The sequence below is a fragment of the Oncorhynchus masou genome, chromosome 6 (assembly GCF_036934945.1).
Source record: "Oncorhynchus masou masou isolate Uvic2021 chromosome 6, UVic_Omas_1.1, whole genome shotgun sequence".
NCBI classification, from domain to species: Eukaryota; Metazoa; Chordata; class Actinopteri; order Salmoniformes; family Salmonidae; genus Oncorhynchus; species Oncorhynchus masou.
The window spans coordinates 24629093-24637374 of NC_088217.1; positions in this window are offsets into that span (position 1 = coordinate 24629093).

The following is an 8282-nucleotide window of genomic DNA, read 5'->3' on the forward strand; positions in this document are numbered from 1 at the left end:
CTTCATATAACCCTGGACAGTTTCCCCTATTTATTTAACCCTGGACAGCTTCCTCTTCATACTATCCTGGACAACCTCCTCTTCATATAACCCTGGACAGATTCCTATTCATATAACCCTGGACAGATTCCTATTTATTTAACCCTGGACAGCTTCCTCTTCATATAACCCTGGACAGCTTCCTCTTCATACTATCCTGGACAACCTCCTCTTCATATAACCCTGGACAACCTCCTCTTCATATAACCCTGGACAGCTTCCTTTTTATTTAACCCTGGACAGCTTCCTCTTCATATAACCCTGGACAGCTTCCTCTTCATACTATCCTGGACAACCCTGGACAGCTTCCTATTTATTTAACATATATAACCCTGGACAACCTCCTCTTCATATAACCCTGGACAGCTTCCTTTTTATTTAACCCTGGACAGCTTCCTCTTCATATAACCCTGGACAGCTTCCTCTTCATACTATCCTGGACAACCTCCTCTTCATATAACCCTGGACAGCTTCCTATTTATTTAACCCTGGACAGCTTCCTCTTCATACTAACCCTGGACAACCTCCTCTTCATATAACCCTGGACAACCTCCTCTTCATATAACCCTGGACAGTTTCCTATTTATTTAACCCTGGACAGCTTCCTCTTCATACTATCCTGGACAACCTCCTCTTCATATAACCCTGGACAGCTTCCTATTCATATAACCCTGGACAGCTTCCTATTTATTTAACCCTGGACAGCTTCCTCTTCATACTATCCTGGACAACCTCCTCTTCATATAACCCTGGACAACCTCCTCTTCATATAACCCTGGACAGTTTCCTATTTATTTAACCCTGGACAGCTTCCTCTTCATACTATCCTGGACAACCTCCTCTTCATATAACCCTGGACAACCTCCTCTTCATATAACCCTGGACAGTTTGGACAGCTTCCTCTATTTATTTAACCCTGGACAGCTTCCTCTTCATACTATCCTGGACAACCTCCTCTTCATATAACCCTGGACAGCTTCCTATTCATATAACCCTGGACAGCTTCCTATTTATTTAACCCTGGACAGCTTCCTCTTCATACTATTCTGGACAACCTCCTCTTCACATAATCCTGGACATGTGCCTCTTCAGATAATCCTGGACAGCTTCCTCTTCAGATAATCCTGGACAACCTCCTCTTCACATAATCCTGGACATGTGCCTCTTCAGATAATCCTGGACAGCTTCCTCTTCAGATAATCCTGGACAACCTCCTCTTCAGATAATCCTGGGTAGATTCCTCTTCATAGAATCCTGGACAACCTCCGCTTCACATAATCCTGGACATGTGCCTCTTCAGATAATCCTGGGTAGATTCCTCTTCATAGAATCCTGGACAACCTCCTCTTCAGATAATCCTGGACAGCTTCCTATTTATTTAACCCTGCACAGCTTCCTCTTTATATAACCCTGGACAGATTCCTCTTTATATAACCCTGGACAGATTCCTCTTTATATAACCCTGGACAGATTCCTCTTTATATAACCCTGGACAGATTCCTCTTTATATAACCCTGGACAGATTCCTCTTTATATAACCCTGGACAGATTCCTCTTCATATAACCCTGGACAGCTTCCTCTTTATATAACCCTGGACAGATTCCTCTTTATATAACCCTGGACAACCTCCTCTTCAGATAATCCTGGACAGCTTCCTCTTTATTTAACCCTGCACAGCTTCCTCTTTATATAACCCTGGACAGATTCCTCTTTATATAACCCTGGGTTACTGTCTACCTCCTCTTCATGGACATACAGACACAGGACAGCACAGGGATCAGGCATAATCAGAATGCCGCTCAGACAGTGTGTACATGCATATGGACCAGACTGTACCAGTATCTCCCATAAAAATTGGTATGAAACCTCTGCCAACATATAAGTCTTGTTTATATGGGTGTTATGGGTAATTGTGTTCTCTGGTTGGACAGCATCTTCCTTCTGAAACATGCTATTGTAGATCTGCTGAGTATGTAATTGTCAGTTCAATTTTTCTTTGTATCACTGAAAGCCTTCAATAATGCCTGGAATACATGTCTGGAATACAAAACCATTAATGAATTTGATTTTATTTAACTGTCAGTCATTTAAGCGGAATGTAAAGAAAGATCTTGGGACATTGAGACACTTTTTACAGGACAGGTAAACCGGAGTTGTGTGTGTGTGTTTCACAGCCAGTCACGGCTCCAAAGTTACAACATGCATTGATAGAACAACAGAACATTTATACAGAAACAACTTACAGCATAGGAAAGACAACAGGTAGAAACATTACAAAACTAACAGTAGCCTAGAGACTTACAAACAGTAGCCTAGAGACTTACAAACAGTAGCCGAGAGACCTACAAACAGTAGCCTAGAGACTTACAAACAGTAGCCTAGAGACCTACAAACAGTAGCCTAGAGACCTACAAACAGTAGACTAGTGACCTACAAACAGTAGAAGAAGAGGTACACAATTGTAACATACACAATTTCCCTGGAATTTGTGTATGTTACAATGACTGGTGGATTCGGCAAGGCTGGAATCAATTCCATCTTATTCCATCATATTATCTTCAAATTTCAAATTAAATTATTTAATTGAATTCTAATTTACCAAAGCATTTCAAATGGACCCCAACCCTGAAATCTAACACATTTCAATTGCTTTTGGCTAATTCCTAATTGTACATTTTTCATAGCTTATAAAAAAAACAAGAGAAATAAAAGAAGTCACTTGATTATGCTTTCTCATTTTACCATAACATTTACAAATCCGTTGACACCAGAAATCCTCTTGTACAGGAACACAGTAGAAGCTAAAGAAGTGCCAGGGTTGGGAAACACTGTACTACAGGATATTTGGATGTTGGGTGACTTGGAGATGGAAGAGAGGACTGATATAGAAAATAGTTTTTTTTTAAACATACCAGTCAGCGGTCACAGTATACTAGTAAAGAAATTTGACATTGTCAGAATATTTTCCAGAGTCATCCCTCCTACCAAAACAGAAATATATAAAGGCTATAAGTAGATGCTTGACCTGTATGTGTCTGAATGTCTGTCCATGACGTGATCCAGTCATTCTGTCCATCCTATGACTCTCCTTTGGATCTTCTCTTCACAATGCTACAATTTATTTCATGTCTATTCATGAGGATTTGATTGTCATCATTCTTTAAAGAGATAGTTTCCATGACAAAGCGGTCCCTGACCCTCACAATATATTCTTACAGGGAAAGCATAAATTGATGTATGGTAATGTGAAACATAGGGGACAGGAACACATATCTATCTCAATGCTCAAAACCAGAACCGAGCACGAGAAGCCAGTGCTCTACAGATGACAGCTAATTCGACCACCGGGGCAGTTGAAGGATTTGAAGGAGGATTTGAAATGCATTGTGAACACAATGAAAATAAACCTGTGACATTGTACTGTATGTCCACCCTACAGCTAAAGTCATTCATGTTAACATTGTCAAACAAAGTAGAAGTCTAGTTATATATCTCCTCTTTCTCTCTTTCTTTCTCTCTCTCATTCTCTCCCTTTCTCTCTCTCTCTTTCTCTCTCTCTCTTCTCTCTCTCTTTCTCTCTCTCTGTTTCTATCTCTCTCTCTCTCTCTCTCTCTCTCTCTCTCTCTCTCTCTCTCTCTCTCTCTCTCTCTCTCTCTCTCTTTCTCTCTTTCTCTCTTTCTCTCTATCTCTCTCTCTGACTCACTCACTCACTCACTCACTCACTCACTCACTCACTAACATACATACACACGCATGCACACCACTGTGACTGTTTTGGCCTTAGCATTAAATAGGCCGTGAAATACTGTCATTAAATAGACTATGAACTAGAGTGTTATGTGAAGGTGGAGATTGCCTTGAAGAGCTCTACAGGCAGAGAAAAAAACTGTAGGCAGTGAAAAAAACTGTAGCCAGTGAAAAAGCAGTGCTCAGTATATAGGCAAATGGTCTTCCCCAGATATGACTGTAACACTAATCACTGTTGATGATAACAGGTGCAGTCTGTAGGGCTGAAAACGACATACACCCTCTAGATCATAACTATCTCGTCCAATATGAACATATGCACACACACACACACTGGAAGCAGCTCAACTTCCTCCACTAAGCAGTAACCACAGCTCTAATCACTAGCTCTCTGCTTGGCTGAGCAGCAGTCCCTTTAGAAATGATCAACACACACACTTTTTCAGAGGTTCTGCCCCTTCCGCAGTCATTGCTATTCCTTTCACACCTCAGCTCCACTCGCTCGGATCCAGCTCAGACAGGGACAGAAGTGATACATGTGACTCTGGGGATGCAGAATTCTCACCTTTTCTCAGAGCGAAAGAGAGCAAAGGACAAACACATGGACGTGTAAGTGGACAGTGTTGTGGATCTGTCTATGATTTTATACGATATCTACAGTATGCACTGTGATGTCTATTATTCAGATAGGATTATCATGGATATATTCAAAACTAGGATTGCATGATGCCTGTATCTGAATTACAGAACAATGCAGGGGGGCTGTGGCTTCATGAGGGATATGTATCTATGTACATACCTGTGTACTAACTACAGTATGTTTGAGAGTTTTCAAACTGTATAAACGGATTAGAATGCATGCATTTTGATACAATCAGACTACCCACCCAAATTAGCAGAGCTATGCAGCCCTGGTATCAGCCTTGCCAGGAGAGAGCCTGTTACTATGGAAACTAGGCTGGAGCTATCGTGAAGATGTCTGCCATATAAGACCTGTGTATCAGCTGGCCTTCAATGTATGAATGTCTGTGTGAATGAATGCAGACGCACTCAAATAACTCTAGACTTGCTATTCAATCCAAACCTATAACCAGGTTTGGTTACGTAAGCTCTTCCCTTTATGAATTAATATGCTGTTCAGATAGCATTCTGGATGAATTTATGGCTTGTACGGCAAACCCAAGGAGTACCGCATGTAGGATCTCGCTCTCAGTCCCCCCCCCTCTCAACACTCAGTCCTCCCACCCTCTCTCTCAACACTCAGTCCCCCCCACCCTCTCTCTCAACACTCAGTCCCCTCCACCCTCTCTCTCAACACTCAGTCCCCTCCACCCTCTCTCTCAACACTCAGTCCCCTCCACCCTCTCTCTCAACACTCAGTCCCCTCCACCCTCTCTCTCAACACTCAGTCCACTCCACCATCTCTCTCAACACTCAGTCCACTCCACCATCTCTCTCAACACTCAGTCCCCTCCACCCTCTCTCAACACTCAGTCCCCTCCACCCTCTCAACACTCAGTCCCCTCCACCCTCTCTCTCAACACTCAGTCCACTCCACCATCTCTCTCACCACTCAGTCCCCTCCACCCTCTCTCAACACTCAGTCCACTCCACCCTCTCAATCAACACTCAGTCCCCTCCACCATCTCTCAACACTCAGTCCCCTCCACCCTCTCTCAACACTCAGTCCCCTCCACCCTCTCTCAACACTCAGTCCACTCCACCATCTCTCTCAACACTCAGTCCACTCCACCATCTCTCTCAACACTCAGTCCCCTCCACCATCTCTCTCAACACTCAGTCCCCTCCACCATCTCTCTCAACACTCTCTCAACACTCAGTCCCCTCCACCATCTCTCTCAACACTCAGTCCACTCCACCCTCTCTCTCAACACTCAGTCCCCTCCACCCTCTCTCTCAACACTCAGTCCACTCCACCCTCTCTCTCAACACTCAGTCCCCTCCACCCTCTCTCTCAACACTCAGTCCACTCCACCCTCTCTCTCAACACTCAGTCCACTCCACCCTCTCTCTCAACACTCAGTCCCCTCCACCCTCTCTCTCAACACTCAGTCCACTCCACCCTCTCTCTCAACACTCAGTCCCCTCCACCCTCTCTCTCAACACTCAGTCCCCTCCACCATCTCTCTCAACACTCAGTCCCCTCCACCCTCTCTCTCAACACTCAGTCCACTCCACCCTCTCTCTCAACACTCAGTCCCCTCCACCCTCTCTCTCGACACTCAGTCCCCTCCACCCTCTCTCTCAGCACTCCCCTCCACCCTCTCTCAACACTCAGTCCCCTCCACCCTCTCTCTCAACACTCAGTCCCCTCCACCATCTCTCTCAACACTCAGTCCCTTCACCCTCTCTCTCAACACTCAGTCCACTCCACCCTCTCTCAACACTCAGTCCCCTCCACCCTCTCTCTCAACACTCAGTCCCCTCCACCCTCTCTCTCAACACTCAGTCCCCTCCACCCTCTCTCAACACTCAGTCCCCTCCACCATCTCTCTCAACACTCAGTCCCCTCCACCCTCTCTCTCAACACTCAGTCCCCTCCACCCTCTCTCTCAACACTCAGTCCCCTCCACCCTCTCTCTCAACACTCAGTCCACTCCACCCTCTCTCTCAACACTCAGTCCCCTCCACCCTCTCTCTCAACACTCAGTCCCCTCCACCCTCAACACTCAGTCCCCTCCACCATCTCTCTCAACACTCAGTCCACTCCACCCTCTCTCTCAACACTCAGTCCCCTCCACCCTCTCTCAACACTCAGTCCCCTCCACCCTCTCTCTCAACACTCAGTCCCCTCCACCATCTCTCTCAACACTCAGTCCACTCCACCCTCTCTCTCAACACTCAGTCCCCTCCACCATCTCTCCCACTCAACACTCAGTCCACTCCACCCTCTCTCTCAACACTCAGTCCCCTCCACCATCTCTCTCAACACTCAGTCCACTCCACCCTCTCTCTCAACACTCAGTCCCCTCCACCCTCTCTCAACACTCAGTCCCCTCCACCCTCTCTCTCAACACTCAGTCCCCTCCACCCTCTCTCTCAACACTCAGTCCCCTCCACCATCTCTCTCAACACTCAGTCCACTCCATCCTCTCTCTCAACACTCAGTCCCCTCCACCCTCTCTCTCAACACTCAGTCCCCTCCACCCTCTCTCTCAACACTCAGTCCCCTCCACCCTCTCTCTCAACACTCAGTCCCCTCCACCCTCTCTCTCAACACTCAGTCCCCTCCACCATCTCTCTCAACACTCAGTCCACTCCATCCTCTCTCTCAACACTCAGTCCCCTCCACCCTCTCTCTCAACACTCAGTCCCCTCCACCCTCTCTCTCGACACTCAGTCCCCTCCACCCTCTCTCTCAGCACTCAGTCCCCTCCACCCTCTCTCAACACTCAGTCCCCTCCACCCTCTCTCTCAACACTCAGTCCCCTCCACCATCTCTCTCAACACTCAGTCCCTTCACCCTCTCTCTCAACACTCAGTCCACTCCACCCTCTCTCTCAACACTCAGTCCCCTCCACCCTCTCTCTCAACACTCAGTCCCCTCCACCATCTCTCTCAACACTCAGTCCCCTCCACCCTCTCTCAACACTCAGTCCCCTCCACCATCTCTCTCAACACTCAGTCCCCTCCACCCTCTCTCTCAACACTCAGTCCCCTCCACCCTCTCTCTCAACACTCAGTCCCCTCCACCCTCTCTCTCAACACTCAGTCCACTCCACCCTCTCTCTCAACACTCAGTCCCCTCCACCCTCTCTCTCAACACTCAGTCCCCTCCACCCTCTCTCTCAACACTCAGTCCCCTCCACCATCTCTCTCAACACTCAGTCCACTCCACCCTCTCTCTCAACACTCAGTCCCCTCCACCCTCTCTCAACACTCAGTCCCCTCCACCCTCTCTCTCAACACTCAGTCCCCTCCACCATCTCTCTCAACACTCAGTCCACTCCACCCTCTCTCTCAACACTCAGTCCCCTCCACCATCTCTCTCAACACTCAGTCCACTCCACCCTCTCTCTCAACACTCAGTCCCCTCCACCATCTCTCTCAACACTCAGTCCACTCCACCCTCTCTCTCAACACTCAGTCCCCTCCACCCTCTCTCAACACTCAGTCCCCTCCACCCTCTCTCTCAACACTCAGTCCCCTCCACCCTCTCTCTCAACACTCAGTCCCCTCCACCCTCTCTCTCAACACTCAGTCCACTCCATCCTCTCTCTCAACACTCAGTCCCCTCCACCCTCTCTCTCAACACTCAGTCCCCTCCACCCTCTCTCTCAACACTCAGTCCCCTCTACCCTCTCTCTCAACACTCAGTCCCCTCCTCAACACTCAGTCCCCTCCACCCTCTCTCTCAACACTCAGTCCCCCCACCCTCTCTCTCAACACTCAGTCCCCTCCACCCTCTCTCAACACTCAGTCCACTCCACCCTCTCTCTCAACACTCAGTCCCCTCCACCCTCTCTCTCAACAC